Genomic DNA, 25,015 nt, shown 5'->3' on the forward strand with positions numbered 1-25,015 from the left:
AAAATACTTCTGAGAGTCAGGAGCATAGAGATCATATTAAAGGTGCTTATACAAAAAAGCTTCACATAGAGGTGCCTGGGTGGCTCAGTCAGTTAAGTGGCTGCCTTCAGCTCAGGTCATGATCTCAGGGTCCTGGGATGGAGCCCCAGCTCCCTGCTCAGTGGGGAGCCTGCTTCTCCCTCTCCTTGTGCCTCACCATGCCTCCACCCCCAATTAATGCATGATCTCTCACTTTCACTCAATCTCAAGATAAATACATAATCTTAAAATAAAAAGTTTCACATTAAAAAAAAAGAAAAACCCACTTACATTCTATTATTTCATTGCAGGAGACCAGAGCATCTCTATGGTAAAATCATCAAAACCCTTCAATGCTATAAGATAACGTCTTACAAAATTATTGCAGTATTTTCAGCCAAACATCTCCAAGTGCACAGGCACAGCAGAGTGTACTTATACTGGAGAGTGAGAAAGTGAGAGAGAGAGAGAGAGAGTTAAGCGAAATGTAACTTAAAAGTATGCATGGTTCACCTCAATCAAGGATGCTTTTTTAGAGGCTTAATTTGCAAAGCAAAGTTAAAATGAAGATCAAGAGTGACTTTTTTTTTTTCCTTTGGGTCTCTACTTGTCTTTTTACAGAAATCAGTGATCTCCTATCCCAGCATCTTGAATTATATTCTGATTGCAGCTACCTTAACTGAGACCCAAGCATTCCTCATCAGAGCTCAGATTTACTTGATTTCTTCCCTAGTGGTGTATGATAAACATAAGAAAGTTCAATTCTTAATCACTTCAGATCTCTAGAATTTCTGAAGACAGAGTCCATGACCTTGGGGATTGCTTGCTGGAAGGGGAAAAAAAAGAAAAAAAAAAAAAAAAAAAACAACCTAGTTCAGTTCTATTATTTAGCTCCCAAGCCTTAACCTTGACTCACAGTGCCCCCGCTGCCAACGGAACCAAAAAGAACATCTGTTGTTCCCCAGTGGCTCTCTTCCAAAGATTTTCCTTGGCCAGCATTTTAACACAGTCCAATATGACCCTTACATGAGGGTGGGGGCCTGTGATTTCCCAAGAAATTCTCCATTCACTCAAAAACACAATTGCTATCTTTTGGGCACTGTTATTTTGCACAAGAATCCTGACCACTTTTCCATTATAATATGTAGGGATAGTGCCAAATTAACTCCAAACTGGATATAAATACAGGGGGAAAATGACACCCAATTGGATCCACTCCGAAAAGCACAATTTATTTTCTCATGTGAGTAAGAGTACTACTTAGACTTTAAAACTATAGTCACTTTTCAGTATCTGAATATTAACATGGATAACACAAAATCATACTTGAGTGTCCATGTCAGACCTTCATTAAAGTCACAAACAACCTGAATCTCAGAAAGAAAATAGTAGATAACAGAACTAACATGGAATCAGAAAAGACGCGTTTATAAACTCTGCAGAGGGAAATGGTGCTTACGTTCTTCTCTGATACTTGACAATGTACTTTTGTTCCTGTACTTCTGTGAAACTTGAAGTCCTCACAATGAGAATCCTGAAAGGCTAACAGGAAAATCTTGATTGGCTAAAAGTCTCAATACAACCCTTTTGCAGAGAAGAGTAGATAAGGAAGACCCACCTCAAGAGTATTTCCATTTCATCCATCCATCCATCCATTCATTCATTCAAATAGTTCTTGAAAACCAACAGTGTGACAGTCACAGAACATGAAGAATGACTAAGACTTATTCAAACAAGTATTACTATCAGTCAAAGGAAAAGGGCAGAAGAGCTGGTCATTGAGGTTTCAGGCTGCTTGCTAGCCTTTTCTATTCTAACAGGAACCTCAAACACAAAACTGAGATCTCCATCTTCCCATGCCAGCTGGTCTCTTCCCAGTGATGTATATTCTTTTTTTTTTCTAGTGATGTATATGCTTATTAAATAGCAACACCCATTGTCCACATCAAAACACTGGGCAGCACACTGTATTTCTCCTTACTCTAACTTCCTCAGGTATCTAGGCAGTTACAAATTCACTTACCCCTAATAATTTCTCCAATCTATCTATTTCTACCCATGTGTGCTACCACCTACTCTAAGCTGTTATCACCCTCCCTGAACTACTGCCAATAATCTCCTAACTCCTTTCTTTATGGCCATGTTTCACCAGCTTCCTTGCAAGCTTGTGTTGACACTACAACAGGAGAGACCTTTCTACAGTGTCATCTGCTCAGATCTCTCTTCTCCTCAAACTTACATGGTTTCCCACTGCCATCACCACAAGCTCCAAATTCATCAACATGTTTTGAAGGCCTTGAATGAACCGGTTCCTGTTCACTCCTCTATGTCACATCCTGTGCTTTGTTCCACTGTGGGAAGACTGGCCATTTCCTCTGTCATTCCGCATCTTAGGGCCTCTCATGCCTGGAGACACTTCCCTTCACCTCTCCTCCGTTTTCAGGGTAAGACCTACTATCCTTCAAATCCTCCCTCAGCAGTCACTTCCTCTGGAAGCTGGAGGCAAGCATCCTTCTAACATGCTGTGGTACCCTTTTCTTCCCAATTAAAGTATCAATCACACTAGGTTCAAATGGGTGTGTGCTCCTGACCAGAGCATAAGCTTTGAGACAGGAGGTTCAGCTCAGGTTATTGAAGCTGAAGCTACAAGGGAGATAGTGGCCAATTCTCTCTTGCAACAGATCAAGGGAAGGTTTCACTGGATAAGCAGTCCTTCAGACAAATCTTGAAAAATGAGAGATTTCAGGGACAGTGGTCATAGTAAGTTGGACACAATGGAACACAGAGCATCATGAGGCAACTAAGAATTCATAAAACAGTATGGCAACTTATGAATCACATAAGTGTGGACCACAGGTGGAAGGAGACAAACTTCTTCCTAGGAGGTGGAAGAGTTCAGCAAGGCTCAGGCCATGGGATTCCTTAGAGCTCACCCAAGGAATTCAGACTTTATATGGAAACAGTGTTATGCAAACAAAATGGAGAGATGTGCTTTTGGTACACATTGGGATGATCACTCTGCATTCAATGAAGAGTATGAGGACAGGGTTTCCAGAGAAGTGTAGGAGTTGCCAAGATCAGAACACTATGGAGTGTCTGGACAGGAGATCATGTGGACCTAAACTTGGCAGAAGCAGTGGGCACAGAGAAGAGCAGGCGGACAGAAGAGTCTGGAAGTCCAGAGCTTAGATGAGCTGGCACAACACTGGACAGGAAAAAATACAAGGAGTTAATTTCCAAAGTTCCTCCAAAGACAAAGAAGTAGAAGGGGAAAAAGGAACCCTCAAGGCAACTTAAAGGAAGGTAGAAGGATACTCAAGAGAAAGGTGTTACTCAAGTCAAAGGAAGAGATATATTCTGAGAGAAGGGGCTTGTCCACAAAATCAAAAGATAAGGAATACAAGTAACCAGTGGTTGTTGACAATGAAGTGGTCTCTGCCAGAACAATATCCTTGAAGGCAGAGGATTGGAGACAGTGGAAACTAAGAGTTAACTTTCTATAAAAAAGTGGAAATTTTTAGCCTATATTGTTATTTTGAGAAATTTACCTAGGAAGGAAAGAAAAAATCGCTAGAAGAGGCCATGAGATAAAGTGAGGTCAGGAGGTTTTGAGCCAGCTTCCATGTCAGTGTGCAAGTGGGGGAGAGATTCTAAATGTCTATCGGACAGGACCGGATCCCCATATGAACAATCCCAAATTGAGTATCAGGAGTTTGAAACCTGGAGTGAGAAAGAAAATACATCCAAGATGATCACATCTTGGTCAAGGGCAAGAAAAATTAAATGATTAGAGTAGTGAAATTACACTGGAAACAGAAGGTAATTATTTATCCAGGAATGCAACTATATGTCTGCACATCTTACTGCTGCATTTGTTTTATTTATTACAATCTTTAACTGTGCTTTCTAGGGAAATTGAAATGATGCAATTTACCTAGAACATAAATTATGGCAGAGATATTGCTTCATCTGACATACCTGAAGAAATGGCATGAAAAAACAAAGGCAGCAGAGAGGTACCCTAGAGAGAAGTGTTGAAAATTTCAAACTACTCACATATTTGCTACTATGAAAAGACAACCAGGAAAATCTTTAAATGTGTTTTTTAAAACTAAAACTGCAACACCTTCAGTTAGTAAATTCAAAAGCTAAACCACACATTTGCCATCTTCTGTAACGGGTCCTTGTGATTTACTCATTCAATCAATGTTTTACTCATCAATCACTTATTGATTACCTATTGAAGGCTGTGCATACATCCCTATATGAGGTGTGGGAGACAGGGAGGAAGATTTCAAAAAGAAAGTTCTTACAATTAAGTAATGTACTGTATTAATGGGAGAGAAAACACACACACATATAGAAGCCAAAGTAGATTAAGAGAAGAAGACAGACAAGGGAAGAGCATTGTGCCTTCACCTGCGCATGTATCAAAGAGATGAGAAACAATGACTTTAGATTAAAAAAAAAAATCTCTGGAAGGTTGTTTGCTTGTCATTTATTTGCAATAAATACTGGATAAGGACAAGTAGAAGGACATATTGGTAAGGAGGCCTATAGACAGAATTGTATGAACTCAGGCAAGAGACTTTTCAGTTTGGTCACTTGAATCACTAATCACATTTTATAGCAGCCATTTAGTTTTAATTTTTTCTTCACTGATATTAAATAAAAATGTTAACAAGTTGCCAATTAGGCAACATAAAAGCATTACTGAGCATAACCTCCCAAACTACTCAATGTTTAAAAGATAAAACTGAAATTACATGAACAATTTTCTTCAAGTTTTACTGCAGAACTATGAAATCACGGCAACATTCTTTTTGAATAAAAGACAGTAAATTATAACATGGGAGGGACTTTCTGTCCTATTATCTCATTATGCAAGATTTAGATATTCCCTTTGCCTGTTTTATGCCTGTTCTCCACATCTGAGTCTCTACAACCTGACGAACTGATATCACTTTTTCCTTTGCGTGTCCAATCCTTATCTTGGATGATTTTACTATTCATGTGAGTAACTCTATAAACACTTCCTTCCTCCACCTGCCCTCCCACAAATACACACAACTGTGCCATACCTTCCACCACATAGCTATACAGTCATACTAATAACCTTACAATCTTTAGGTACGGAATTTTAGATTCATCTAATCTGGTTTCCCAACTGTCCAGTCTGAAATCAGCACCGGCCTCCAGTGTTAACTTCCTCATTTATAACAGCGTAAGCGCCATGTGAAACCAGCTCAAAGACCGAGGGGGTGACATCAAATCATCTTTAACTGGGGAATAGTCTAGTAACTCCTCATAGCATTACAGTGCTGGTAAAATATGGGATGCGTGTGAAAACCTTCCTGGATTTCATAATGGACCTGATGACCAGGCCGTGAAACTGCCCAACTCTATATCCATGTGCTTGTACCTCCAACTTCAATCTAGCAGCATGACTGAATTCAATAAAACATTTCACTCACCCCTACCCTGTCCTTTATCGAACGTTAAAACATGGAACATTATTAGTTACATTGAGAATGTGTCTATTCTCATTAGCTGTATGGATTAACTACAAAGATGAACTACCTTGTTAATGAAGATAACCCAAATCCCAGGTAAAATAGTGCCTTCTATATTCACTTACTTACAGAATTGACACCTGTCAATTATACTCAAGTCACTCACAATTCAGTCATGTCTGAGAAGACTTTTTTTTTTTTAATCCAGTTCTCAGGTGTTTTTTTTTTTTTTAAAGTGGCCCAATCCATAAATATCCTCTCTTTCCCCAAATCCTTCCTATCTTGGATGATACCAAACTCACCTGATGACCTTTGCTCTACTTATGTATTTTAATTTTTCTCATCGTTTCTCAAAATCCTCAGGTTCTGATTTTCCTTTAGCTATCATCTTCATTCTGGTCAATGCATTTCCATCCAACATTCTGCCACTTTGTCTTTTTTCCCTTCCCATTATTCTGATCTCTAATATTCCTGCCTACTTACAGGTGTCTATTAAAGTATTCAGGAAACCATATAGAATTAAGTCTAAGAAAACATAGGCTATACCAATTTTCTCTTCTGCTCCCATGTACCCTCTTTAGAAGCAATGTATGTCACACTGCCCTGTGCACTGGGGCATCACCGAGACCACTACTGCCCATGCCTCTGGTACAGAGGACTCACCTTCCAGCGGAGTTGACGCCAAGCGTGCTATTCCCTGATCTCTGGAACTATATTAAATGTTGGCCTTTTCTTCATCCCCAAAATGTTTCTTTACCATCTTATTGCTTTTCCCATTTTTCTCTAATCCCTTCTGAGTGATTCACAGTGATTTATTCTAAGTTACCAGCAGTTGGCCATAAACCAAATCCAGCAGGGTTTGGAGACCAGAATGGAGTCCCAAGGGGTCAGACCGTAAGTGACCATAGCAGAGCCACTTATCAGTGTCTCCTGCAAAACCACAGTTCTGCTACTAGAAAAGACAGTTACTGTGCACTGGGAAAACTGATGCTTCATACAAATATCCAATACAGAGAACTTTCCTAATTGTAGAGGAAAAAATTATTTATTGAAATGTTTCATTTATTTAAAACCTGATACCTTTTTGTCTCCCAAATGCAGAGAATAAATTTCAAGTGAAGCTTCATTTTCTTCCTTTCCAAAGAGACCTTAAAAGTCAGGGAGTATCAGCTTTATTGGAGAACATGACAGTGAAAAGGCACAACTTATTAAAATACTGCCCCATTTCCACACCAGTTTTTAAACAACCCATCCCTGTGCTCCTCTACTGCAAAGCCTTCACGGGCCTCTAGGAAGCTGCTCCAGCAATGCGTACAGTCTGTTGCATCAATGGCAAGGCCACTCCATTGGTACATCTTGTGAATATCACTCCTGGAAGGCCCCAACCCGTTTCGCAATTAAAAATAATATATCCTTGGGGCACCTGGGTGGCTCAGTGGGTTAAAGCCTCTGCCTTCATCTCAGGTCATGATCCCAGGGTCCTGGGGATCACAGAGAGTTAAAGCCTCTGCCTTCAGCTCAGGTCATGATCCCAGGGTCCTGGGGATCACAGAGAGCCACATCAGGCTCTCTGCTCAGCAGGGAGCCTGCTTCCCCCTCTCTCTCTGCCTGCCTCTCTGCCTGCTTGTCATCTCTGTCAATAAATAAATAAAATCTTTTTAAAAATTTTTTAAAAATAATAATATATTCTTGACTTCCTATTTCTTCACTTTGTATATCTCTTTTCTTCCCAGTATGTCTATTTACTTTGACCTCACCCATGTAAAGGGCATTCCTTCTAGGAGGTTTAATTAATGTAGGCTATTTCCACCAACCCACACAAATTCAGGTCCCAGTGAGCCCCACTCACGTCTTCTTTTAACATTCAAATTTGACTCCACATATTTATTACTTGATATCTTGATTTATACCCTTGCTTGATTTGGAAAAAAAGGTATCACCCCAAACCTGCATACAATCAGGGTATAAGTGATATAGACAAAGAGAAGAGAAGAAAGTATATGATTTGAAGTGAGTCTTTTACCTTAGACCTCAATGTATTCTAAAATGAAAATCAGGGGCCGCCTGGGTGGCTCAGTCTGTTAAACAACCAACTCTTGACTTCAGCTCAGGTCACCATCTCAGGGTCGTGATCTTGGGGTTGTAAGATGGAGCCCCACGTTGGGCTCCATGCTCAGGGTGAAGTCTGCTTGAGATTCTCTCTCTCCCTCTCCCTCTGACCCTCCTCCAAAAGAAATAAGTAAATCTTCAAAATAAATAAAATGAAAACCAGTTTGTTTTAGATACTTTATCCACAATCACATATAAAAGAGTACTTGCCTCAGCAGACCTCACGCTCAGCACTTGCAAGCCCCCACAGCTCCAGGCAGTAGCGCAATTTTCTAAAAATGATGCAGTAAGAAAACATTTTCCTACAGGCTAACTTTGACAATGTTTACTAATCATAATTTGACTACTACAGAAAAAAGGAATTATGTCCAATGCCTTGCTCTGCATGTTACAAATACCCCTGCCAAGACACAGGTCCCCTCCATGTGGGAAGGTCCTGCTCTGCAACCAAGCGTATTATTTCAGAATCCTTAGGGGAAAAGGTGGAAAAGGCAGTGAAAAAGACCCTGATAATCAGTGTCACAGTGCCACTGCCCCATACCCTACTTTGTTCATTGTCAATTACATGGAAAAACTCCATAAATGTCCATAACATTTCTTTGAAAATATAACGCATTCAGGTATATAAACAAAGCCCTTTATCCTTCTAAGATTTATTTACCAATTCGCAGGGGTACAAAGTTTATCACAGAACTGTAGTTTTCTCAAGTTGAGTAGAACAATCATTAGGGGCTCCTGGGTGGCTCATTTGGTTAAGCAACTGCCTTCAGCTGAGGTCATGATCCCAGGGTCCTGGGATCAAGTCCCGTATTGAGCTCCTTGTTCAGCAGCAAGTCGGCTTCACCCTCTCTCTCTCCCACCCTCCAACCCCTGCTCATGTCTTCTTTCTCTCTCAAATAAATAATAGCTTAAAAAAAAAAAAAAGAATAGCAATCATTAGAGGTGGGGTAGACTATACTGAAGTAATTTGAACCATAGCAAATAACACAAATCATTTTACCTTTTTTAACTAAGCATTTCCTAAGTGCCAGCCATTGAAGAAGATACAATATTAAACAAAATTCATTCTCTGCCCCGAAAGGACTTATGGTCTTTATGAGATGACAAGTAAATGGAAATTTTAAAATAGTGCCACAGAAAAAGGACAGGTATTATGGAAGGATTTAGAATGGCTAACCAAGGCTTGAAAAACCTAGCAAGACTTCTTAATAGAGACATGACCAAAAAAATTTCTAATATTACCCAGGTAAAAGAGCTGGGGAGGGGAAAGGGGTAAGGGAGGAGAGAAGTGAGCTCATGATTTACTTCACAACAATATTTTAAAACATTAAAAATAAAATCTATTTGTGAAAACTAGTATCAACCTTACCATTCAAGATAGAGGTATACGCAGCTATTTCTGATACTGAGGGAAAAAAATAGAATGCCATTTTAAAAATCACATTCAAATATACCCCTGGGCTAACATCTTCCTGGGATTCATGTGCAATTATTTATTTGTTGCTTGGCAGATTATCTTATCACTAGCCAACACACCTGTTATGCCACAACATTTACATAGAAAAATCACGTTGTTTTGCTGAGAAATCTTGCTGTCCTCCAAAATGCCTAAATGTTTGGAAATGATGAAGACCAGTTCATGTGCATTTAGATTTATAAAGATTTTGTTCATGTCATTCTTGGATTTCCATTGTTATTTTTCCTATCAATTCATCAACTTATCCAGAGCATTAGAATATAGCACTCTAGTTACTCTGGCCCAAGAATTTCTGTGATGTGGTGTTTTTTCTATGTTTGAAGAGTTCTGAACTAGGAAAAATAAGGATATGAAAATAAAGCCATCATATGTCTTTTTCCTTATAGGCACTATGTCTTTCTTTGCACTGCTGTCAATAGACTCCTATCTCAAGTCAGACTAATAATGTGGCATTAGGAGTCAGGGATTAAGGACTGAAAACAAGGACTAAGAAGGGCTAACAAGAGCTAAAACTCCTTATTTTCTTATTTACTAGCTCCAAGTTTCCATGTTCATATTTGTAAAATGAGAATATTGATCACTGTTACCTTTTAAATGAAATAACATATAAAATATTTAGCTTATTGCCTGCTACCTAATAGACACTCCACAAGTATTTCTAAATGTATAGATAAAATTGTTTTTGTATTCCTTATGTGTAAAGGTAGTTCTAAAAATTTAAGAAAGAAATTATTTTGATTTATTCAGACAGGTAAGACTTAGAAGTTCTATTATTTCTTAGACAGAAATGCCTCTAAAATGAGGCATCCAAGAAAATCCTGAATGCTAGTCTGACAATGAATAAAATTCATATAGCCGATCCTCAATAAAATACTAGAAAACATCCAATAGCATATTAAAATGATTATATACTCTAACAACCGGGATTTATCCCAGGAATTCAAAGTTACTATGTTTCTAGAGTCCTGAATTATGGTCCAACAATGTAATAGCACATTAGGAGGACAAAGGAGGGTATAAAAAGACCCACATAACCTTATCAATTGATGCATGTGACAAAATTTAACACCATTTCATGGTAAAAACAACAGAAAACTAGCAATAGGAGAAATCTTCCTCAACACGAAAAAAAGGCATTTGCAAAAATCCCCAGCTAATATCATACATAATTAATAAAGCCTGAAAGCTTTCCCACTTAAGATCAGGAATAAGGACGAGGACACCAACTTTTGCTACTGCTATCGAACATTGTTCTGAAATTTCATGATAAAATTATTAAGCAAGAAAAATAAAAGGCATCAAATTGAAAAGGAAGAAGTAAAGCTGTCTGTTCACAGGTGACATCTCTATATAGAAAACCTCAAGGAATTCACAAGAAAACTACTAGAGGTAACAAGCTAATTCAGCAAAGTTCTAGGTTACAGATCAACATACAAAGATCAGTTGTGTCATCACAGGACAGAAACGAACAATTAAAGAAATTAGGAAATCAGTTCCATTTACAACAACATCTAAAAGAATAAAACACTGGGCGCTTGGGTGGCTCAGTCAGTTAAATGTCTGCCTTAGGCTCAGGTCATGGTCCCGGGGTCATGGTATGGAGACTGCTCCATGGGGAGCCTACCTCTCCCTCTGCTGCTCCCCTTGCTTGTGTTCCTTTTCTTTCTCAAATGAATAAATAAAATCTTTTTTTAGAAAAGAAAAATAATAAAACACACACTAATAAGTTTTTTAATATTTTATTTATTTGACAGAGATCACAAGTAGGCAGAGAATCAGGCAGAGAGAGAGGGGAAAGCAGGCTTCCTGCTGAGCAGAGAGCCTGATGTGGGGCTCAATTCCAGGACCCTGAGATCATGACCTGAGCTGAAGGAAGAGGCTTTAACCCACTGAGCCACCCAGGCACCCCAAAACACCTACTAATAAGTTTAACCAACAAGGTTAAAGATTTATATATGAAACTACAAAATATTGCTGAAAGAAATTAAGGAGTAGTTTAAATTCCATTAAAAAATACACAGATAGGGGCGCCTGCACAGATAGGGAGCCTGCTTCCCCCTCTCTCTCTGTCTGCCTCTCTGTGTACTCGTGATCTCTCTCTCTGTCAAATAAATAAATAAAATCTTAAAAAAAAAAAAAAATAGTCGGATAGGGGCACCTGGGTCACTCAGTGGGTTAAAGCCTCTGCCTTTGGCTCAGGTCATGATCCCAGGGTCCTGGAATTGAGCCCCACATCAGGCTCTCTGCTCAGCAGGAAGCCTGCTTCCTTCTCTCTCTCTCTGCCTGCCTCTCTGCCTACTTGTGATCTCTCAATCAAATAAATAAAATCTTTTTTAAAAAATACATGGATATTGAGGCAGAGAATATATGGGAAAGTTCTTTCTCTTCTGTTCAATAGAGTTATGAACTTAAAACTGTTTTAAAAATAAAGCTAGAAGAACAGACAGATAGATAGACATAGCATGTTCATGAACTGGAAAACTTAATATTGTTCAGATGTCAACATTTTGATATCCCTATCAAAATTCCAACAGCTTGTTTTGTACAAATAGAAAAGCCAATCCTGAAAGTCATATGTAATGTCAAGGAGCCCTAATTGGTCAAAACAGTATTGGAAAAAATTACAAAGTCGGAAGATTCATACCCACTGGTTTCAAAACTTAGGACAAAGTGATAGTAATCAAAGCAGTGTGGCACTTGCAAAGGAAAGACATGGAGAGCAATGGAAGAGAACTGAGAGCCCAGAAATAAACCTATACATGTACGGCCAGCTGATTTTTGACAAGGTGTCAACTCCATTTAACGGGGAATGAAGAGTGTCTTCAACAAATGGTGCTAGTATAACTGGATTTCCCCATCCAAAAGAATAGAGCTGGACCCCTTAACCAAATCATATGCCAAAACAAACTCAAAGGGAATCAACAACCTAAATATGGAGCTGAAATGATAAAGTTATCAGAAGAAAACATAGGAGAAATTTTTATGCCTTGGATTTGGCAAAGAATTCTCATGTAGGACACTGAAAGTATGAACAATAAAAGGAAAAACAGATAAACTGGATTTCCAGGTTCAAGACATCTGTGTGTTACAGGACATGACTATGAAAATTAAAAAAAAAAACAAACCTACCCAACGTAAGAAAATATTTGCAAAACATTTATCTATTAAGGGCTTAATACACAGAAAATAAAGAAAAGTCAACAACAAAAGAAAATCCAATTTAAAAATGTGCGAAGAACTTAATAGACATTTTTATAAAAAAGAGATACAAATAACCAATAAGCGCATGAGAAGTTGCATAAGATCATTAGTCTTAGGGATTACAAAAGGTAAATTCACGCCACAATGTGGTATCATTCCATACCCAGTAAGATGGCTATAATTTAAAAATAAATAAATAAATAAATAAATAAATAGAAATAAAAAGTGAGGATGTGAAGAAACTGGAAGCGTCACACATTTGGAGCTGCTATAGAAAACAGTTGGGCATTTCCCAAAAAAAAAAAAAAAAAAAAACAAACTTAAAATAGAATTACCTTATGACCCAGCAGTTCACTCTAAAGTATATACTGAAAGGAATTAAAAACAGGGACTCAAACAGATACTTGTACACAAATGTTCACTGCAGCATTATTCACAGTAGTCAAAAGCTGGAAACAATCCAAGTATCTATCAAGAGATAAATGAAAAAATAAAATGTGGTATATGCATAGAGTGGAATCTAGCCAGCCATAAAAAGCAATGAAGTTTTGGGGCACTTGGGTGGCTCAGTTGGTTAAGTGCCTGCCTTCGGCTCAGGTCATTCTCCTGGGGTCCTGGGATTGAGCCCCGCATTGGGTTCCTCGCTCAGCAGAGATTCTCCTTCCCCCTTTCCCTGTTCCCTGCTTCTGCTCTCTCTCAGATCTTCCTCTCTCTCAAATACATAAGTAAAATATTTTTTTTCAAAGATTTTATTTATTTATTTGACAGGGAGAGATCACAAGTAGGCAAAGAGGCAAGCAGAGAGAGAGAGGAGGAAGCAGGCTCCCTGCTGAGCAGAGAGCCCGATATGGGACTCAATCCCAGGACCCCGAGATCATGACCTGAGCCAAAGGCTGCAAGGAATGACATTTTGATACATGCTACACCATGGATATATCTTGAAAACATTGTGCTAAGTGAAATAAGCCATACCCAAAAGAATAAGTGTATGATCCTATTTTACAAAAAATATATAGACTAAACAAATTCAGAGACAAAAAATAGCTTAGAGATTACCAGGGGATCAAGAAAGGGGGGGAAGTGGGGAGTCATTGTCTCACAGGTACAGAGTTTCTGCTTGGGCGTAAGACAAAGTTTTAAAAATAGTTGATATTGAAGTTCTAGGACATGCCATTGCCAAGGTCATTTTGCCCGCTAGCAAGGTATTAACATTAAGATGGGTGGGAGATTCTTAAAGAGTGTCACATATGTCCTACCCAGGAGTGCAGGTCGGGGGAAAGTTGCAAGGTGTCAGCCTTTTTCTTTGTCCTCAGCCAGCCTTCTGTTCCCTCATCAGATATGGTTGCACAACGTTGTGAATTTAATGAATGCCACTGAGTTATACACTTAAAAATGGTTAAAATTACTGATTTTATATATATTTTACCACAACTTTAAAAAATTTATATAGCTAAGGGGTGCCTGTGTGGCTCAGTTGATTAGGCATCAGACTCTTGATTTCAGCTCAGGTCATGATCTCAGATCCTGGGCTCAAGCCCCACTGTCGGCTCCGTGCTCAGTGGGCAGTGTGCTTGAGGATTCTGTCCGTCTCCCACTGCCCCTACCCCCGTTTATGCATGCTCTCCCTCTAAACAAATAAATAAATCTTCAAAAGAACGTTATACAGCTAAGAATACTTTTTGTTGTTGTTTGGCATAATTAGCTCTGTAGGTACCACTTGTCTTCACTAATAGTATATAAATCACAACTATGTTGATAAGCTTCTATCTAGATAGATAATATCAAGGCCTATATTCTAATAATAGGACAGATAATAAAATTAAATCAACAAGTGGGCAAATTCATGAATACATAAATGAACACATGATGGCAATAATTTCTTAAGTACTCTCTGTAGGTAACTCATCTTTGATTTATTGTTTTAAAATCATATTCCATTATTACTGATTCAACAGTACCAAAAAACTTGTTTTTAAGTTTATTTTAGAGACTAAATAGATCAAAGATGTTAACACATCACAAATACTAGAATACTTTAACATGTTTTGTTGCTAATTTTTTTTAAGATTTTTTATTTATTTATTTGACAGACAGAGATCACAAGTAGGCAGAGAGGCAGGCAGAGAGAGGAGGATGCAGGCTCCCCACTGAGCAAAGCTCGATCCCAGGACCCTGAGACCATGACCTGAGCCGAAGGCAGAGGCTTAACCCACTGAGCCACCCAGACACTCTTGTTGCTAATTTTTTTAAAAATAATATTCTGTTGAATGTGATGCCATCCCATTGGGATGTTGTAGTAAAATCTCAATAAGCCCAAGGCGATACCTTATGAATTAAATTCACTTTTTTTCTCAACTATTCAATAAAAATGAATATACTAGCATGTATTGCTACTTATTAAAACACAAAAAACCTTCTTAGAGGAGCAGATTTATCACTATGCCAAAAAGTTAATTGCTTGTTACATTGTGTTAAGGAAAAATGTGAATTCTTCCTCTAACCATTTTTAACACTATGAATAAAAAGCATTTAAACATCTCTTCCATTTTATTTTGTTTCCCATTGAAACAAGTAGACATGCTTTCTAAGGGGGGAAAAATAATCTCTGAATTGTCAAACTTCAGTTTTTACTTTGGTCAGTATAGTGTTAAAAAAATAAGAATAGTTTTGTACAAATACTTATTTTCTTCCAAGATTTTATTTATTTGAGAGAGGGAAAGTGAGCCAGAGAGAACACCAGCAGAGGGAGAGGCAGAGGCAGAAGCAGGTTTCCCACTGAGCATGGAGCATGACATGGGGCTCAATTCCAGGACCCTGAGACCATGAACTGAGCCAAAGACAGACACTTAGCTGACTGAGCCAACCGGGTTTCTTAATGACATTATTTTCAAGAATAAACAAAACAGTAATTCCAAAACTCTAAAAAGTTAGGCAGCAAATATCTGATAGAAACGCTTCAAATTCTATAAAAGTTTAACAAGAGCTTTTGTTAGAAAAAATTTGGGGGGATAATCTTATACAAGCATTTTGCCTTTGCTATCCACATTAAATTAAGCCAATCAATATGTGTCAAACATATCAGTTCAATTACAGTGTTCTGATTCTTAGATATAAAAATCTTTGCATAAATATCAAAGAAAAACTTCACTAATCCTAGGACTATACCTGCATCACTAAAATATCTACAAAGACAGAATCCTTTTCCCAAATGTATATTGTCGTGTCCTTTTCCACATCAATCTACATGAGTCAGATTTGAATAGCCAGGGAAAGGACCAACAGCCTCTCTGTGAGGTTGCTTAGTGGTCATGGCCATGACAGTCAGATGACCCCTGCCACCCCCCTACCCTTGCATCTCTTTCCCAGGGAAAGCTCTGACACTCAATCCAAACCTACCACCACTGCTAACTTTTCCATCCTTCCATATGGCTCTCCCAACTGTGTCTAAGGCCCTCTTCATCTCCACTTCACTGGGAACATTCCTCTTTGCTTCCACCCTCTTTCCCCAAAGCTTTAACCATTTCCCTACCTCACTTCTAAAACTTCCATTCAGCCACTGCTTTATCTGTCAAGACCTACTTGACAGACATCAACAGACTCCTGAACCAAGTGAGCAACAAACAAGTTGACGGGACCCGCTAAACAGGGTGGTGAGTGGGCATGTCAGGACATCAGCAGGAGCAGAAGACTTAACAAGACCCACACAGGAAGAGTTTTTAAGTTTATTTTAGAGACCAAATAGATCAAAGATGTTAACACATCACAAATACTAGGATACTTTAACATGTTTTGTTAAAAAATAATAATATTCTGTTTTTATAAAAAAAAAATATTCTGTTGAATGTGATGATGAGAGATGACAGGAGAGATCCCAAGGAGATGAGAGATGACAGACATGAACACTTATACTTCTATTAGTCTTACTCCTTGGGTACTACGTGGTAGTCAATGTTCAATCAGTGAATGTATGCACGAATGATCTACGTACCATTTTCAAAATGGTTCCAGGAAGAAGTGATTTGGCACACATGCCTCATGCTTGAGAGGAAGATAATCATCATAGCCATAACTACGCCAGGGTCACCTATACCATGAGACACTGTCGTTCTTAAAGTTCTATATTTGAATCCTAAGCTAGTGCTACAGTAATTCTGTGGTTCTTTTGGTTAGGGGCACACTGATGAATAATAAATGGGATAAAACATATTGATGGCTAATAGCACTTGTACCTAGATGGCAAATGAATAGAAACCCACAGAACTGGCCAAAATCCAGGCAGAAGTACTCCAGGGCTGTTTACAAAAGTATTAATTAATTTTACTAGTTGTAAATTCTTAAAAAGTGCATAACATAGTATTTTTCTCATAAACTGTGTTGCAAAAAAGACACAAACCACTGAAATCCCCCTCCTATAGGCACCTGTTTAGAATCTTGAAATACTGGGAAAGTCCACCAAATTTTTTTCTGGTCAACAGTATATCCTGCAAGTAATTGTTATCAGTGTTTTCATCAAATAACATTTTCCAATGTTTGTAATGCTCTGCAATCACCATGTATTAATACAAGAAATTTATCAAGAAGAAACATTTCCTGTTAATTATTGTCTTAATACAACATTACACAGACTTTTGAATATTACTGCTACAGTTTTTGAATGGAAGGTTAAAACACCTGACTTTTATAAATCAAAAAAGACACAAAAGATACAAATTAATCAGAGAATAAAAGCACATTCAAAGTATAAAAAGTCAATGCTTTCCTAGAATTCTTCATGGTAAAACATACACTGTAATTATTTTCCTACATTCAGTATGACACTATTGGGTGCTAAATATTCATTCTTAGAATAAATCTGAATCTGGAACTATTCATCTTTTTTTCAAATAGCTGACATGCTGCATAAACAGAAAGTTTGTGTGGTTTTTTTTTTTAAATAAACAATACACCATGTGAACTTTGATTTATTATGCAATTTATCTCTTTCTATCTCTCTCTGCTATACATAATTCAGATCCACATAAAACGGTTCCTATACCATTAATATTTTCTGGCTCGTTTTGGCTTTAAGGCTATGATCATTTCTAAATGTTTCAAATGTATGCCATCTATCATTAATATTATAGTGGCATCACTGTCTTTTTAAACTAATATCTGAGAGTTCATAACTTGGCACATAAAACTTGCCAAATGATGGTTATGAAACTTAACTTGCTCACAACCTAGTTTTGGAGTAACTGTTCAAGAGAAAAAATAAAATGCCACCTAATAATTACCAAGTCTGAGATAACTGAAATACTTTTGACTGGTTCTCATACACACATGAAGTTATTAAAAATACAACAGCTATGAGTTATTAGGCTAATTTTGTTTCCTCAATCTTTTGTCCAGTTTATAGAAAAATCAAAGCAAGCAATTTTGAAATCATTAAAACTCCCCATATTATTCAGGAAAATATTTTTGTGTGGAAAATATACTTTTTCTCTTACTAGAATTATATGATTAATAATCAATTTCCTTTTAAAAAAAGTAAGTAATCACTTAAAACCTAAAGTATTACCTAAGGCCTATTAGGCAAATAGTCTATGCTAACATAATTTCCAGACTTACTTAAGACATTTCTTGAAACAACACAAACTCTACTTAGATCTAGTTGGTGCAATTTTCAATTTCTGGATGAGACCTAGAAATTGTTTTCTGAATTTATTCAAACATCCGTTTTTTACTATCTGCTATATAACACGTTAGGTCAGACTAGAACTACAAAAATGAAAATACTTCTACCCCCATTTAACTCTCAGTAGACTAGTAAGCTTTATTTTTATTAATTTACCTAATCATATTTTTAGTACTACCATCAATGTGCATTTCCCCCCAAAGATTACACAGAGCATGGCTTTCCAGGATTTGTAATGATATCAAAAATCCCCAAACTACACAACTGCATGACATATTAGAAGTTATGACTTATGCTACCTTTCACTAATGTGAAGAATAATCTTCCAAATAGGTGCTTTGACGTCTCCAGAATACTGTTGCTGGAGAAAAAGAGAATTGAGGCTAAAACTCAGGTCTGACTTCAATTCAGTGCTCCCTCCTCAATGTCAAATTGCTTTCATACAAAGGCTTATGACTGCTCATTTACATAACATAGATGCAAAACAGCACTCAAAACCTGGCAGCCTTTCTGTATTCATAGCCCACAGACTGTCTTCCTTGCCCTCCCCCCAAGTTTTAAATTTCTGTAATTAATCACATAATAAAATCCTAACAAAAATGAAAAGCATAGCATGATTTCGTTGAAATACTGTCTACTTTACCCACTCTTAATTCTAAATGAAACAGTTGCTCACATCAATGGAAACATGTAAGTATTAAAAATAAATGTTGAGTTACTCAGCTACAGACTGTGAACAAAATGGCTGCACTCAAATAAAAGACTGTTCTAAAAAAAATTTTTTTAAGTCCATTATTCAGTCATATAGAAAATAGTTCAAATCCAAGTCATCAAATATTTCCATTATGGATTCTCTTGACACTCCACCAGAGGGCTACAAAACTCCCAAAATGCTCTCATAAAGTTTTAGTTTTCAACTGTAGAGTATAAGTATTACTATACTTGCCTTTTCTCAAAGTGTGATTTTAAAGGGGGAAAAAAAAACCAGAAGGAAAACAAAAAGAAACCTATCTTTTGAAAAAGACATCTCAGATTATAATGTGTCTTCACAGAACACAATGAGAAGTTAAGCATTTCTCTAAACCCTCTTTGACGACGACCCACTTCAACTTATTTTTAGGTCTTGAGACTGCCTAAGAGTTAAGATACCACAGGGAAATCATGATTGGGAGGGAGCAAGAGGAAGAAAAAGTAAATGGTTGGAAGAGGGTAGAAGGGTATGGGTGTGAATTGGAGGGGAAGCCAAGCTACCCAAAGGAGGGGACCTGCAGAGCTGGGTGCAGTCAGAAAGCATCCCCTAGCACTGGCTGGTTCCCACCAGGACACTCTAGACCAAAATGCACAGAAAGAACAGAGAAATAAGCCTCAGGACAGCTTGAAATCCGTTCTGCCAGGTTGCGAGATCTTTAGATTGACTGCTTTTTGCTAATTGGGAGTCTATCTTGAAAATGACTCCAAGTAACTCCTAACCCTTCTTAAAAATGATACACTGTTTCCTCTCTCAGGTGAGGCCTGTGTCCTTGGAAGAATGTGCTTCTCAGAGTCTTGGTAGGGCTGTTGCTGCTGAGCCCACACCCAGTCAGATGCCTGCTTTCCCCTGTGGCCCTCTCTATCCCTCAAAGCAAGGGCCAGTCTTGGTCATTTCTGAATGCCCTTAAGGCTCAAGGCTGTGTCTTGCACACAGTAAGTGGTCTCTAAAATGCACTGAAAAGAACTGCAACTACCCCAGGGCTCCTGATTTCAGAGCTCCTCCCAACTTCGACATTTGTGTATTTTAGAGTGGACAGGTCCCAAATGAACAGTTGAGAATGAGCTGAGTTTCTGGAAGCCATGTCATAGGCTCCACTGTTCCTAAGTATGTTTGGTCTGTAGATGGACCAGTCAGCAAGAACAGGAAACACCTAAGAAAAAGAATGCCAAATGGAAAAGCAAGCCGCTAAAACGAAGTGAGGCTGTCCTTGACCTCCAGCCCACCTCCGAGAGAGGGACAAGATACTCAGGGACTAGGTCAAACACCTCCCAGGGTGTGGCATCTCACCGGAGCTGTTCCACTTACAGCAGGAATTTTCATTACAGTATGCCACAAGCATGGTCTTCAACTACTCATATTCAAAAATAACCTTGGCTAAAAGTTGGGGTTTTCCTTCAAATGCAGAAATTAGCTATTCTCTTTTGTTACCATGGAGCATGATAGAGGAATTGTGCTTTGCCTAATTCCTCTGCTTTTTAGCGTCATGTTTCTCACAAATATGCAGCTAAGGATGAACAAGTTCAGGACCCAAGATGCTAAACTCATACCTAAACATATACACCTCTACTTAGATTAGTATTCTATTTTCAAAAGAATAATGGGAAGATCTTCAATGATACATCTGATAGCTCAAATATTTCAAATTTCAACAGTACAAGTAAATGTTCAATACACATGTAACATCTTTAGGGTAAGTACCCAGTAGTGTGATTCTGGGTCATAGGGTAGCTCCATTTTCAACTGTTTGAGGAACCTCCATGCTGTTTTCCAGAGTGGCTGCACCAGCTTGCATTCCCACCAACAGTGTAGGAGGGGGTTCCCCTTTCTCCACATCCTCACCAACACCTGCCGTTTCCTGACTTGTTAACTGTAGCCATTCTGACTGGTGTGAGGTGGTATCGTAGCCATTCTGACTATTCTGACTGCTGTGAGGTGGTATCTCACTGTGGTTTTGATTTGTATTTCCCTGATGCTGAGTGATATTGAGCAGTTTTCCATGTGTCTGTTGGCCATTTGGATATCTTCCTTGAAGAAATGTCTGTTCATGTCTTCTGCCCATTTCTTGATTGGATTATTTGTTCTTTGGGTGTTAAGTCTGGTAAGTTCTTTACAGATTTTGGACACTAGCCCTTTATCTGATATGTCATTTGCAAATATCTTCTCCCATTCTGTCAGCTGTCTTTTGGTTCCATTGACTATGTCTTTACTGTGCAAAAGCTCTTTATCTTGATGAAGTCCCAATAGTTTCATTTTTACCCTTGCTTCCCTTGCCTTTGGTGATGTTTCTAGGAAGAAGTTGCTGTGGCTGAGGTAGAAGAGGTTGCTTCCTGGGTTCTTCTCCAAGATTTTGATGAATTCCTGTCTCACATTGAGGTCTTTCATCCATTTTGAGTATTTTTGTGTGTGGTGTAAGGAAATGATCCAGTTTCATTCTTTTACACGTGGCTGTCCAATCTTCCCAACACCATTTGTTGAAGAGACTGTCTTTTTTCCATTGGTCATTCTTTCCTGCTTTGTCAAAGATCTGTTGACCATAGTGTTGAGGGTCCATTTCTGGGCTCTATTCTGTTCTATTGATCTATGTGTCTGTTTTTGTGCCAGTACCATACTGTCTTGATGACTACAGCTTTCAAATAGAGCTTGAAGTCTGGAATTGTGATGCCACCAACTTTGGTTTTCTTTTTCAACGTTTCTCTGAGGGTCTTTCCTGTTTCCATATAAATTTTAGGATTATTTGTTCCATTTCTTTGAAAAAAAATTGATGGTCTTTGATATAGATTGCATTGAATGTGTAGATTGCTTTAGGTAGCTTAGACATTTTCACAATATTTGTTCTTCCAATCTGTGAGCATAGAACATTTTTTCCCTTTCTTTGTGTCTTTCTCTAACTCTTTCATTAGTACTTCATAGTTTTCTGAGTACAGATTCTTTGCCTCATTGGTGAGATTTATTCCTAGGTATCTTAAGGTTTTGGGTGCAACTGTAAATGGGATCAACTCCTTAATTTCTCTTTGTTCTGTCTTGTTGTTGGTATATAGAAATGCAACTGATTTTACATCCTGATATTTTACTGAATTCCCATATGAGTTCTAGCCGTGGCCCTGAATGTTTATAGTGGCAATGTCCACAACAGCCAAACTATGTAAAGAGCCTAGATGTCCATCACCAGACGAATGGATAAAGAAGATGTAAGACATAGATATACAACTGGATACTATGCAGCCATCTAAAAGATGAACTCTTGCCATCTGCAATGATATGGATGGAACTAGACAGTATTATGCTGAGCAAAATAAGTCAATCAGAGAAAGACAGTATCATATGATCTCTCTGATATAAGGAATTTGAGAGGCAGGATGGGGGGTCGTTGGGGAAGGGGGGCAGAATGAAACAAGATGGGACCGGGGAGGGAGACAAACCATAAGAGACTCTCAATTCTCAGAAAACAAACTGAGGATTGCTGGAAGGGAGAGGGAGTGGGGGCATGGGATGGCTGGGTTATGGATATTGGGGAAGGTATGTGTTTTGTGAGTGCTGTGAATTGTGTAAGACAGATGATCCACAGACCCCTACCCCTGAAATAAATAATACATTATGTTAATTTAAAAAAATTAAAAAATCTAAAAATGCATGTAAGAGATGGGGTTTTTTCTTTTTATTTGTTTAGGATTTTACTTATTTGACACAGAGAGAGACAGAGAGAGAGACGGCGAGAGAGGGAACACAAGCAGGGGGAGAGTGAGAGGGAGAAGCAGGCTTCCTGCTGAGCAGAGAGCCCCATGCAGGCTTAATCCCAGGACCCGGAGGTCAGGACCTGAGACAAAGACAGCCGCTTAATGACAGAGCCACCCAGGCACCCCTAACAGGTAGATTTTTAAATTTAACTTTACAATGTGCATGTGTGTCTGTGTGTTGTATGCTCATTCCATTTTCCATTCCTGCTAACTCACTGGTTCTTAACTTATCTGGCACACTTTGAGAAGATGACTTGAGAGCCCCCTCTCCAGAAGGACATTAGACCACTCCCCAAATACACTGTCCCTAAGGTTTTAGAGCGTTTACATAACCTCTGAAGGCCTGCAGATCATGGCCCCTCTGCTAAAAATGTCTGTGACACTGCCAACCGTAGTTTTTTTTATACCTAGTCTACAGGCTATTGAACTGCTAGGGTTCCACCGCCCATATAGACAACAAACATGGCAAATACTATTTTTCTAAGAATTTTAAGGAACCATATGATAAAGTGTTCCCTATATGAAAACAGCACTTGTGAAACAAGCAAAATTAAAATGATTAAACTATGACAACATCTTGCTTAAATTGCACTAGAAGGAAATCCAGGAGCAGTATGGGAAAATTTGGTAAGAAGGGAGCAGTGCCTTTAAATCTCCACTTAGTAATATGCTAAGCGAAATGAAAAGCATTCGCTTTAACCTTAGTTAACCTTTTCCTCCAAAGCTCAATTTCCATACTCTTTAAATGTCTTAAAATTAGTGAAATGATTTCATTTATATTTCCTCCACCCCAAACTTCTAAGTAAGGCAGAATCCAATGTGTACCATCTCATCCCTTTTGCCATTTGACGGAAGCCAGCCCCATAATTCTGCATCAGAAGAGAACTGAAATGAAGGCAATATGTCTATCAAAGGGGCCTTATATTAAATGTAAATTTCTTTACTCTTTCAGGTAAAAGGGCAAATTATTTAATTCACTTCAATTCAACAAGCATTTATGGTGCCCTGAAAGCCACTGGGCGAGGATATGGAGGGAGAAGAATACAAAGACCCTTGGAGGGCACCTGCCCTCCCTCCGAGAGCCCCCCCGCCCCCCCCCTTAGAGAAGGAGACAGAGGTGCACACCCGGAGTTCAAGGCAAGGTGGAAGGCAGGCTATAACTGAGGTGTGCACAAAGGGAAGTGATCCTTCTGTCTACTGAGGAGCCAGAGCTGTTCTCTGCAGGGGGAGGTTCATTGAGCAAATCGGACAGCCATGTGATCTGTAGAACCCTGTGCAAAATGACAGCGTGAGGCTCCCTGACTTAACATTAGGAAGAATTGCAGGAGAATGACAGCAGAAGATCATACCAAGTGTGGGGGCCCTGTGAGAGTCACAGGTGGTGGGCCCTGCAGATAGGCAATGCTGTAGAACAGCGGGGGCGGGGGCGGGGGGGTGGAGGTGGGGAGAGCAGGGGCAGGGGGAAAAGGGTGAGAGGGGCCCCAGGGGAACTGGATTGTAGCAGTCCTGCTGGGAAGGGGGCCCAGCAACATCAACCACCACCAAATAGATCATGGGCTAAAGAAGACTGGACAAGTCTTCTCTGAACAAAAATGAGGCACTGTTAACCCCCACTTCAGGGATGGGCAAAACTAGGTGCTCATGGAATACAAACAATATAGAAATCAAATATATCACAGAATACTGATTCCTTTATTCTCTGTAAGGCGAGGCTAAGAAACTTTGTTCCCAAAAGTGTCACTCAGCTTGGCAGTTATTTTGTATCTAAGGGAGGGGTTGGGGGAATGAAGAGCATTTTCTCTTTCTTTCAGATTTACCTCCAATCGAAACACAGAACAATTAGAGGGAGTAAGTTTTAAGCCAAATTAAAAACAGGTATTCACATTTTCAGCACGGTGTAATATTTCAAAGGCCCGCCTTTCCCCCCCACCCCACTCAACAATAACAGATTGTCAACCAATGCTCTGATAAGGCCTCCAGATTAGAAGCAATGCGACTGACATTGTTTTATTTACACTACACATGCTTTCAGTTTTACAGTTCAGTAGCAAGTAGAGCTGCACAGCCCCTCACATTAGCCCTGGAGCTACTTTAAGCTACAAACGGCTGCTCTGTAAGCATTGGAATGAATTCTCCGTAGTCCCCATAGAAATCCCATGGAATGCAGTTTCCTGCTGGTTTGTTACACTGCATCAGAATAATGAGAATACGAGGATCGCCTACTAGATTATGCAATGAAACCAAACTCAGGCACCAGAGTCCACCCAGAAAGACTTTAACCCTTCTTTTCTGCAATTAAAGCTTCCTATTTACATCGAAAGGTTGTTTGTGAATAATCCCACCAGGGAGTCAGCCCAACAAAAATAAATCACCCAGTGCTTTCCTATAGGCCAAGCCCAATGCTTGGCGCCCAGTACAATAAGTATTTGTTGAATAAATGATGAATGTTGGCCCATTTATCCTCACTGATTTTTTTCTACCCCAAATCTAACTTCCCCTTCATTCCATTTGCTTTTTTTTACCTTCTACAGAGCACTT

General features: G+C 38.8%; 1 protein-coding gene across 1 annotated transcript in view; it reads right to left on the minus strand.

Annotated features, from left to right (window-relative positions):
• The window catches only part of NPAS3 (neuronal PAS domain protein 3), an 840,213-nt gene that overhangs the window by 610,777 nt on the left and 204,421 nt on the right, over window positions 1-25,015 (minus strand). The window lies entirely within an intron of this gene.

Source organism: Neovison vison, chromosome 13 (assembly GCF_020171115.1).
Source record: "Neovison vison isolate M4711 chromosome 13, ASM_NN_V1, whole genome shotgun sequence".
Lineage (NCBI taxonomy): Eukaryota > Metazoa > Chordata > Mammalia > Carnivora > Mustelidae > Neogale > Neogale vison.